Source organism: Cryptomeria japonica, unplaced genomic scaffold (genome assembly GCF_030272615.1).
Source record: "Cryptomeria japonica unplaced genomic scaffold, Sugi_1.0 HiC_scaffold_115, whole genome shotgun sequence".
In the NCBI taxonomy this organism is placed as follows: Eukaryota; Viridiplantae; Streptophyta; class Pinopsida; order Cupressales; family Cupressaceae; genus Cryptomeria; species Cryptomeria japonica.
Window position 1 is genome coordinate 52,423 of NW_026728937.1, and position 11,303 is coordinate 63,725.

Below are 11,303 nucleotides of genomic sequence, written 5' to 3' on the forward strand. Positions count from 1 at the left end.
ACCCACATTGGCACTCACCCTGACCCTGGCACCTTGGAACCCACATTGGCACTCACCTTGACCCTGGCACCCACCTTTGCACTCACCTTGGGACCCACCCTGGCTCCCACCTCGGCACCCACCCAGACACCCACCTTGGTTCCTTGGCACCCCACCTTGGATCCTTGGCACCCACCCCGACACCCACCTTGGCACGCAACTTGGCTACTTGCCACCCACCTTGGCTCCTTGACGCCCACCCCGACAACCACCCCGTGACCTACCCTGGCTAGGGTTGGTGCACACCCACCCTGGTGCCCACCTTGGCACCCACCCTATGACCCACCTTGGCACGCACCTTAGTACCCACCCCGTTACCCACCCTAGGACCCACCCCGTGACCCACCTTGGCCAGGGTGGGTGCCTTGGTGCGCACAACTTGCCTGGGCTGCACACCAGGGCGGGCTCAAGATGGCACCCGCGTTCCGTTTTTTTCACTATCTTTCAAAACGGAAATTTTAAAATCTCATTTTTTTCTTTTTTTTGCCTTTTCTGGAAATTAGTGAAGGCAGCGCATCAAAGGTGCGCAATGCTGGTGCGAACCCGGGAGCGCTCCGATGTGTGCTCCAAGGTGCGGCGTGCACGAAGTCCGAGCCCGGTTTGCCCCGGGTGCGCACCTCGCGTGCACCTTCGCCGGGGGTGAGCACCTTGGCTGGGTTGCGCGCCCTGGTGCGTACCAAGGAGCGCTCTGAAGTGTGCTCCAAGGTGCGGCGTGGCACGAAGTCGGAGCCCGGTTTGCCCCGGGTGTGCACCTCGGGTGCGCACCTCGCGTGCACCTTCGCTGCGGTGGGCACCTTGGCTGGGTTGCGCGCCTTGGTGGGCACCATGCAGTGCACGAAGTCGGAGCCCGGTTTGCCCCGGGCGCGCACCTCCGCCAGGGTGGGCACCTTGGTGCGCACAACTTGCCTGGGCTGCGCATCAGGAAGGGCTCAAGATGGCACCCGCGTTCCGTTTTTTTCACTATCTTTCAGAACGGAAATTTTAAAATATCGTTTTTTTTTGCCTTTTCTGGAAATTAGTGAAGGCAGCGCATCAAAGGTGCGCAACGCTGGTGCGAACCTGGGAGCGCTCCGATGTGTGCTCCAAGGTGCGGCGTGCACGAAGTCGGAGCCCGGTTTGCCTCGGGTGCGCCCTGGTGGGCACCATGGTGCGCACCAAGGAGCGCTCCGAAGTGTGCTCCAAGGTGCGGCCTGCACGAAGTCGGAGCCCGGTTTGCCCCGGGTGTGCACCTCGGGTGGGCACCTTGGTGCGCATGCCTTGCCTGGGCTGCGCACCAGGGCGGGCTCAAGATGGCACCCGCGTTCCTTTTTTTTCACTATCTTTCAAAACGGAAATTTTAAAATCTCATTTTTTTTTGCCTTTTTCTGGAAATTAGTGAAGGCAGCGCATCAAAGGTGCGCACCTCGCTGCCCACCACGGTGCGCAACGCCGGTGGGCACCCGGGGGAGTGCTTCGAAGTGTGCTCCAAGGTGCTGCGTGCACGTTGTCGGAGCCCGGTTTGCCCGGTGTGCGCACCTCGCGTGCACCTTCGTCGGGGTGGGCACCTTGGCTTGGTTTGCCCCGGCTGCGCTCCGAAGCGGGTTATTGGAGCGCCGCCTCTTTTTTGTCGGAGCGTTTGGTGGGGTTTCTCGCATTGGCTCTTCCGAGGCCCGGTTGCCACCCTGGCGCGCACGAAGTCGGAAGTAGGGTTAATTGCCCGGGTGCGCACCTTTGCCAGGGTGGCACCTTACCTGGGCTGCGCACCAGGGCGGGCTCAAGATGGCACGCGCGTTCCGTTTTTTTCACTATCTTTCAAAACGGAAATTTTAAAATCTCCTTTTTTTTTTGCCTTTTCTGGAAATTAGTGAAGGCAGCGCATCAAAGGTGCGCACCTCGCTGCCCACCTTGGTGTGCTCTGAGGTGCGCACCCGGGAGCGCTACGAAGTGTGCTCCAAGGTGCGGCGTGCACGTTGTCGGAGCCCGGTTTTGCCCCGGGTGCGCACCTCGCCTGCACCTTGGCCGGGGTGGGCACCTTGGCTGGGTTTGCCCAGGGTGCGCTCCGAAGCGGGGTTACTGGAGCGCCCCCTCTTTTTTTGTCAGAGAGTTTGGTGGGGTTTCTCGCATTGGCTCTTCCCAGGCCCGGTTGTTGGGTGCGCTCCCACCCTGGCTGCGCGCGAAGTTGGAAGTTGGGTTAATTGCCCGGGCGCGCACCTTCGCCAGGGTGGGCACCTTGGTGCGCAAACCTTGGCTGGGCTGCGCACCAGGGCGGGCTCAAGATGGCACCAGCATTCCCTTTTTCTCACTATCTTTCAAAACGGAAATTTTAAAATCTCGTTTTTTTTTTGCCTTTTATGGAAATTAGTGAAGGCATCGCATCAAAGGTGCGCACCTCGCTGCCCACCTTGGTGTGCTCCGAGGTGCCCACCACGGTGCGCAACGCCGGTGCGAACCCGGGAGCGCCCCGATGTGTGCTCCAAGGTGCGGCGTGCACGAAGTCGGACCCCGGTTTGCCCCGGGTGCGCACCTCGCGTGCACCTTGGTGCGCACACCTTGGCTGGGTTGCGCGGCCTGGTGGGCACCATGGTGCGCACCAAGGAGCGCTCCGAAGTGTGCTCCAAGGTGCGGCGTGCACGAAGTCGGAGCCCGGTTTGCCCCGGGTGCGCACCTTCGCCGCGGTGGGCACCATGGCGTGCACGAAGTCGGAGCCCGGTTTGCCCCGGGTGCGCACCTCGCGTGCACCTTCGCCGGGGTGGGCACCTCGGCTGGGTTGCGCGCCCTGGTGCGCACCAAGGAGCGCTCTGAAGTGTGCTCCAAGGTGCGGCGTGCACGAAGTCGGAGCCCGGTTTGCCCCGGGTGTGCACCTCGCGTGCACCTTCGCTGCGGTGGGCACCTTGGCTGGGTTGCGCGCCTTGGTGGGCACCATGCAGTGCACGAAGTCGGAGCCCGGTTTGCCCCGGGCGCGCACCTCCGCCAGGGTGGGCACCTTGGTGCGCACAACTTGCCTGGGCTGCGCACCAGGAAGGGCTCAAGATGGCACCCTGCGTTCCGTTTTTTTCACTATCTTTCAGAACGGAAATTTAAAATATCGTTTTTTTTTGCCTTTTCTGGAAATTAGTGAAGGCAGCGCATCAAAGGTGCGCAACGCTGGTGCGAACCTGGGAGCGCTCCGATGTGTGCTCCAAGGTGCGGCGTGCACGAAGTCGGACCCCGGTTTGCCCCGGGTGCGCACCTCGCGTGCACCTTGGTGCGCACACCTTGGCTGGGTTGCGCGCCCTGGTGGGCACCATGGTGCGCACCAAGGAGCGCTCCGAAGTGTGCTCCAAGGTGCGGCGTGCACGAAGTCGGAGCCCGGTTTGCCCCGGGGGCGCACCTCGCGTGCACCTTCGCCGCGGTGGGCACCATGGCGTGCACGAAGTCGGAGCCCGGTTTGCCCCGGGTGCGCACCTCGCGTGCACCTTCGCCGGGGTGGGCACCTTAGTGTGCAGACCTTGGCTGGGTTGCGCGCCCTGGTGGGCACCATGGTGCGCACCAAGGAGCGCTCCGAAGTGTGCTCCAAGGTGCGGCCTGCACGAAGTCGGAGCCCGGTTTGCCCCGGGTGTGCACCTCGGGTGGGCACCTTGGTGCGCATGCCTTGCCTGGGCTGCGCACCAGGGCGGGCTCAAGATGGCACCCGCGTTCCTTTTTTTTCACTATCTTTCAAAACGGAAATTTTAAAATCTCATTTTTTTTTGCCTTTTTCTGGAAATTAGTGAAGGCAGCGCATCAAAGGTGCGCACCTCGCTGCCCACCACGGTGCGCAACGCCGGTGGGCACCCGGGAGTGCTTCGAAGTGTGCTCCAAGGTGCTGCGTGCACGTTGTCGGAGCCCGGTTTGCCCCGGGTGCGCACCTCGCGTGCACCTTCGTCGGGGTGGGCACCTTGGCTGGGTTTGCCCCGGCTGCGCTCCGAAGCGGGGTTATTGGAGCGCCGCCTCTTTTTTTGTCGGAGCGTTTGGTGGGGTTTCTCGCATTGGCTCTTCCGAGGCCCGGTTGCCACCCTGGCGCGCACGAAGTCGGAAGTAGGGTTAATTGCCCGGGTGCGCACCTTTGCCAGGGTGGGCACCTTACCTGGGCTGCGCACCAGGGCGGGCTCAAGATGGCACGCGCGTTCCGTTTTTTTCACTATCTTTCAAAACGGAAATTTTAAAATCTCCTTTTTTTTTTGCCTTTTCTGGAAATTAGTGAAGGCAGCGCATCAAAGGTGCGCACCTCGCTGCCCACCTTGGTGTGCTCTGAGGTGCGCACCCGGGAGCGCTACGAAGTGTGCTCCAAGGTGCGGCGTGCACGTTGTCGGAGCCCGGTTTGCCCCGGGTGCGCACCTCGCCTGCACCTTGGCCGGGGTGGGCACCTTGGCTGGGTTTGCCCAGGGTGCGCTCCGAAGCGGGGTTACTGGAGCGCCCCCTCTTTTTTTGTCAGAGCGTTTGGTGGGGTTTCTCGCATTGGCTCTTCCCAGGCCCGGTTGTTGGGTGCGCTCCCACCCTGGCGCGCGCGAAGTTGGAAGTTGGGTTAATTGCCCGGGCGCGCACCTTCGCCAGGGTGGGCACCTTGGTGCGCACACCTTGGCTGGGCTGCGCACCAGGGCGGGCTCAAGATGGCACCAGCATTCCCTTTTTCTCACTATCTTTCAAAACGGAAATTTTAAAATCTCGTTTTTTTTTTGCCTTTTATGGAAATTAGTGAAGGCATCGCATCAAAGGTGCGCACCTCGCTGCCCACCTTGGTGTGCTCCGAGGTGCCCACCACGGTGCGCAACGCCGGTGCGAACCCGGGAGCGCCCCGATGTGTGCTCCAAGGTGCGGCGTGCACGAAGTCGGACCCCGGTTTGCCCCGGGTGCGCACCTCGCGTGCACCTTGGTGCGCACACCTTGGCTGGGTTGCGCGGCCTGGTGGGCACCATGGTGCGCACCAAGGAGCGCTCCGAAGTGTGCTCCAAGGTGCGGCGTGCACGAAGTCGGAGCCCGGTTTGCCCCGGGTACGCACCTCGCGTGCACCTTCGCCGGGGTGGGCACCTCGGCTGGGTTGCGCGCCCTGGTGCGCACCAAGGAGCGCTCCGAAGTGTGCTCCAAGGTGCGGCGTGCACGAAGTCGGAGCCCGGTTTGCCCCGGGTGCGCACCTTCGCCGCGGTGCGCACCATGGCGTGCACGAAGTCGGAGCCCGGTTTGCCCCGGGTGCGCACCTCGCGTGCACCTTCGGCGGGGTTGCGCGCCCTGGTGGGCACCATGGTGCGCACCAAGGAGCGCTCCGAAGTGTGCTCCAAGGTGCGGCGTGCACGAAGTCGGAGCCCGGTTTGCCCCGGGTGCGCACCTCGCGTGCACCTTCGGCGGGGTTGCGCGCCCTGGTGGGCACCATGGTGCGCACCAAGGAGCGCTCCGAAGTGTGCTCCAAGGTGCGGCGTGCACGAAGTCGGAGCCCGGTTTGCCCCGGGTGCGCACCTCGCGTGCACCTTCGCCGCGGTGGGCACCATGGCGTGCACGAAGTCGGAGCCCGGTTTGCCCCGGGTGCGCACCTCGCGTGCACCTTCGCCGGGGTGGGCACCTCGGCTGGGTTGCGCGCCCTGGTGCGCACCAAGGAGCGCTCCGAAGTGTGCTCCAAGGTGCGGCGTGCACGAAGTCGGAGCCCGGTTTGCCCCGGGTGCGCACCTCGCGTGCACCTTCGCCAGGGTGGGCACCTCGGTGCGCACACCTTCTCAATGTTTTCTTGCCTTTTCTGGAAATTGGTGAAGGCAGCGCATCAAAGGTGCGCACCTCGGTGTGCTCCGAGGTGCGAACCCGAGAGCGCTCCGAGGTGCCCACGAAGTCGAAAGTCGGGTTAATTGCATTGTTTTCCCCGGGTGCGCTCCGAGGTGCGCAACATCGGCGCGCACCAAGGAGGGCTCTGAAGTGTGCTCCAAGGTGCGCACGATGGCGTGCACCTCTGGTGCGCACGATTCGGAGCTCGGTTTGACCGGGGTGCGCACACCTTGGCTGGGTTGCGCACCTTTTGTGCGCTCCAAGGTGCGCACGAAGTCGGAGCTCGGTTTGCCCCGGGTGCGCACCTTCGCCAGGGTGCGCACCTTGATGCGCACGCCTTGGCTGGGCTGCGCACCTTGGTGGGCGCCATGGTGCGCACCTTTCGTGCGCTCCAAGGTGCGCACGAAGTCGGAGCTCGGTTTGCCCCGGGTGCGCACCTTGGTGGGCGCCATGGTGCACTCCGAGGTGCCCAAGATTGGTGCGCACCAAGGAGCGCTCCGAAGTGCGCTCCAAGGTGCGCGCGAAGTCGAAAGTTGGGTTAATTGTCCGGTTTGCCTCGGGTGCGCACCTTGCGTGCACCTTCGCCAGGGTGGGCGCCTTGGTGCGCACACCTTGGCTGGGCTGCGCACACCTTGGCACCCGCGTTTCCTTCATTTTAAATTTTTTTTTTTTACAATCTCTCAAGTGGGAAATTCTATAATCTCAACTTTTTTTGCCTTTTCAGGAAACTTTTGAATGGAGCGCATCATTGGTGCGCTCCGAAGTGTGCTCCAAAGCTCTCTCCAGCTGCGTGCACCTGCCCCGGCCGCGCACCCGGCCCCGCCCAGCTTCGCTCACCTGTCCCGGGCGTCTGGTGCGGAACCTTAGAGTAAGAAACATCACCGTGCACCTTGGCCAACGTGCGCGACTCGACCGAGCGCGCACTGGCCGAGGTGCACACCGATTTCACCTGGGTGCGCGCGCAGCACCTCGGGCGCACCGGGGTGCGCGCACAACGCCCGGGTTGCACCGTGGCCTGTGTGCTCGGGGCGCCTCGGGTGCGCGCTCGGTGTCGCCCCCGCGCGCGCGGTAGTGCGGGCAGCGCACCCCGGCCCGGCCCGGCCCCGACGAGAACGCAAACGGGCAAAAGGTTTATTCAAATAGCATTGCGACGCCCGGCGAAAAACTAAAAAAGGGTGCAACACCGGGACTTCCCGGGAGGTCACCCATCCCAGTACTACTCCGGCCCAAGCGCGCTTAACTGCGGAGTTCTGATGGGATCCGGTGCACTAACGCTGGTATGATCGCACCCGTTATGAGCTTGTCGCAGTGTGTACTTAGCAAACCGCGACCCACGTGCGAATCCACCCCGGCCACCCACCCCCGTCGAGGTGCACACCCTCCCTCGCGAAGTGCGCCCCGTTCGCCAAGTGTGAGCCCTGCCCGGGTGCGCGCACCTTGCTAGGGCGTCGGGTGTGCACCCGGCCCGGCCTACGTGCGTGCACCTGGAGGGGGCGTCGTGTGCGTGCAGTGTCCCGTCTGCAACGCGGTGCCCACACACCACCTCGGGCGCAACGACCTGCGCTCACATGTGGGCCGAGTGCACCTTGGTGCATGTTCGGGGCGCCTCGGGTGCACGCTCGATCTTGCCCCGGTGCACCAAGGCGCTCGGTTTGCCCCGGGTGCGCACTTGGTGCAAGGTGGGCACCCAAAATAGGGATCAAGCACCAAAACACAAGTTTCGGGATGCAAAATGGGACCCAAGGACCACAAATGCGTTCCAAGACCCATGATGGGTCCACGAGAACAAAAATGTGTTCCGAGACTTAATAAACAAATATTGGGTTTTAGGAGAAGAAACATGCTCTGATGCCCAAAACGAGAATCGACCCCGAAAAGGCCACAGGCCAAAAGTGGGATGCGAGACAAAAAAAAATGGGACCCGAGGACCAAAATTGGGTTCCCAGGTCGAAGACAGGGCAACCGGACAAGAAACGACCTCTAAGGCTCGAAATGAGTCCCGACGACTAAAACTTGACAAGAAGCACCCATCAGGCACCCAACTCGACACCCATGGGATGCCGACCCACCCGGGCTTCCACCTAGCACACCTTGGCACCCACCCACCCTCGCACCCAACCTCGCACCCAACTTAGCACCTTTGAACCCACATTGGCACTCACCCTGACCCTGGCACCTTGGAACCCACATTGGCACTCACCTTGACCCTGGCACCCACCTTTGCACTCACCTTGGGACCCACCCTGGCTCCCACCTCGGCACCCACCCAGACACCCACCTTGGTTCCTTGGCACCCACCTTGGATCCTTGGCACCCACCCCGACACCCACCTTGGCACGCAACTTGGCTACTTGCCACCCACCTTGGCTCCTTGACGCCCACCCCGACAACCACCCCGTGACCTACCCTGGCTAGGGTTGGTGCACACCCACCCTGGTGCCCACCTTGGCACCCACCCTATGACCCACCTTGGCACGCACCTTAGTACCCACCCCGTTACCCACCCTAGGACCCACCCCGTGACCCACCTTGGCCAGGGTGGGTGCACCCACCCTGGTGCCCACCTTGGCACCCACCCATCCTAGCACCCAGCCTGTGACCGGGCTTGGAACCCAACCTTGCACCCGCACCCGTCTTGGCCAGTGTGGGTGCGCACCCATCCTGGCACCCACGTTGTGACACACCCTTTAACCCACGCACCCTAGCACCCACGTTGGCACCCACCTTGGAACCCAACCTAGCAACTTGGCACCCACCCCGTGACCCACCTTGGCATCCACCATAGCAGTCGCCGACTTGGCACCCACCTCGGCACCCACCTTGACACTTGTGGACCCACCTTGCCACTCACCCTAGCATCGACCCATCCTAGCACCCACCCTGGCACCTTTGCACCCTAGCACTCACCCATCCTAGCACCTAACCTGTGACCCACCTTGACACTCACCCTCGCACCCACCTTGGAACCCAACCTAGCACCCACCCACCCTGACACCAACCCTAGCACCTACCCACCCTTGCACCCACCCTGTGACCCATCTTGGCACCCACCCATCCTACCACTCAACCTATCACCCACCTTCTCACCCACCTTGGCATCCACCTTAGCACCCACCCACACTGGCACCTTGGCACCCACCTCGGGCAAGGTGGGTGCACACCCACCCTGGCACCCAATTTAGAACCCACCGAGCATGTTACCCACCTTGGCACCCACATTGCAGCCCACCCTAGTACCCACCCTATGACCCACATTGGCATCCACACCCTAGCACCCAGGCACCTCGACACCCGCCTTGACACCCACCCTAGCACTGAACCTGTGACCCACCTTGGAACTCACCCTAGAACCCACCCACCCTGTGAACCACCTTGGCATCCACCTTAGCACCCACCCACCTTGGCACCCACTCTAGCACTCACCCATCCTAACACCCAACTTGTTACCCACCTTGGCACCCGCCCTCGCGTCCACCTTGAAACCCACCCTAGCACCCACCCACGCAGGAGCCCACCTTGGCACCCAACCTAACACCCACGCATCCTGGCACCCAACTTGTGACCCACCTTGGAACCCACCCTAGTACCCACCTTTGAACCCACTATATCACCAACCCACCTTGGCACCCACCCTATGACCCTCTTTGGAATCCACCCTAGCACGCACCCACCCTGGCACCCACCATGGAGCGCACCCTAGCACCCACCCACCTCGGCACGCACCTCAACACCCACCTTGGTGTGCGCACTGCGCCAACCTCTCAAAGACCCTATGTGGTGCGCTCCAAAGTGTACACCTTTGGTGCGCTCCAAGGTGCGCACCTTTGGTGCACACCGAGGTGCACACCAAAGTGTGCACCGAGGTGAGCACCAAAGTGCACTCCAGGGTGCACACCAAGGCGTGCACCTTTGGTGCGGTCAATGCAAACGAATTCGGAAGTTGGGGTCGATGTCCTAATCGCTGCTGCAGACTACACGTATGAGAATCGGACAAATAGCTTTATATAGGGGAGGTGTTGCGTTTGATGGGTCGACTCCCCTGGTTGTGTGCACTGCACCAACTTCAAAGACCCTGTCTTGTTTAAGAAGTCAAAAGTTGGGGTGGATGTCCTAATCATTGCTGCAGTCTACGCATGTATGAGAATCAGACAAATAGCTTATATAGGGGAGGTGTTGCATTCGGTGGGTTGACTCCCCTGGTTGTGCGCACTGCGCCAACCTCAAAGACCCCGCATAGCAGAAGAAGTCGGAAGTCGGATTTTGGTGAGCACCAAGGCGTGCACCTTTGGTGCGGTCAACGCAGACGAATTCAGAAGTTGGGGTGGATGTCCTAATCGTTGTTGCAGGCTACACATGTATGAGAATCAGACAAATAGCTTATATAGGGGAGGTGTTGGGTTTGATGGGTCAACTCCCTTGGTTGTGCGCATTACGCCAACCTCAAAGACCTTGTTTTCGTTAAGAAGTCAAAAGTTGGGGTCAATGTCCTAATGGCTCCTGCAGGCTACACATGTATGAGAATCGGACAAATAGCTTATATAGGGGAGGTGTTGGGTTTGATGGGTCGACTCCCCTGGTTGTGCGCATTACGTCAACCTCAAAGACCTTGTTTTCGTTAAGAAGTCAAAAGTTGGGGTCGATGTCCTAATTGCTCCTGTAGACTACACATGTATGAGAATCAGACAAATAGCTTATATAGGGGAGGTGTTGGGTTTGATGGGTTGACTCCCCTAGTTGTTCGCATTACACCAACCTCAAAGACCTTGTTTTCGTTTAGAAGCCGAAAGTTGGGGTCGATGTCCTAATTGCTCCTGCAGGCTACGCATGTATGAGAATCAGACAAATAGCTTATATAGGGGAGGTGTTGGGTTTGATGGGTCGACTCCCCTGGTTGTGCGCATTGCGCCAACCTCAAAGACCCTGCATTGCGGATGAAGTCGAAAGTCAGAGTTTGGTGTGCTACAAGGTGTGGTCGAAGGTGCTCACCTAGGTGTGCACCTTTGGAGCACAGGAAAAGTGCCCTCCAAAAGTGCGCACCTTTGGAGTGCACAAAAGTGCCCTCCAAAAGTGCGCACCTTTGGAGCGCAGAAAAGTGCCCTCCAAAAAGTGCCCTCCAAAAGTGCGCACCTTTGGAGCGCAGAAAAGTGCCCTCCAAAAAGTGCCCTCCAAAAGTGCGCACCTTTGGAGCGCAGAAAAGTGCCCTCCAAAAAGTGCCCTCCAAAAGTGCGCACCTTTGGAGCGCAGAAAAGTGCCCTCCAAAAGTGCGCACCTTTGGAGCGCAGAAAAGTGCCCTCCAAAAAGTGCCCTCCAAAAGTGCGCACCTTTGGAGCGCAGAAAAGTGCCCTCCAAAAAGTGCCCTCCAAAAGTGCGCACCTTTGGAGCGCAGAAAAGTGCCCTCCAAAAAGTGCCCTCCAAAAGTGCGCACCTTTGGAGCGCAGAAAAGTGCCCTCCAAAAAGTGCCCTCCAAAAGTGCGCACCTTTGGAGCGCAGAAAAGTGCCCTCCAAAAAGTGCCCTCCAA

The 11,303-nt window shown here is 60.9% G+C and overlaps 1 non-coding gene across 1 annotated transcript; it reads right to left on the reverse strand.

Annotated features, from left to right (window-relative positions):
• Nucleotides 1–6,956: 6,956 nt before the first annotated feature.
• LOC131865607 (5S ribosomal RNA) lies at nucleotides 6,957–7,075 on the reverse strand. The gene has a single exon (XR_009364326.1). It is a non-coding gene; the product is annotated as a 5S ribosomal RNA (ribosomal RNA).
• Nucleotides 7,076–11,303: the final 4,228 nt, after the last annotated feature.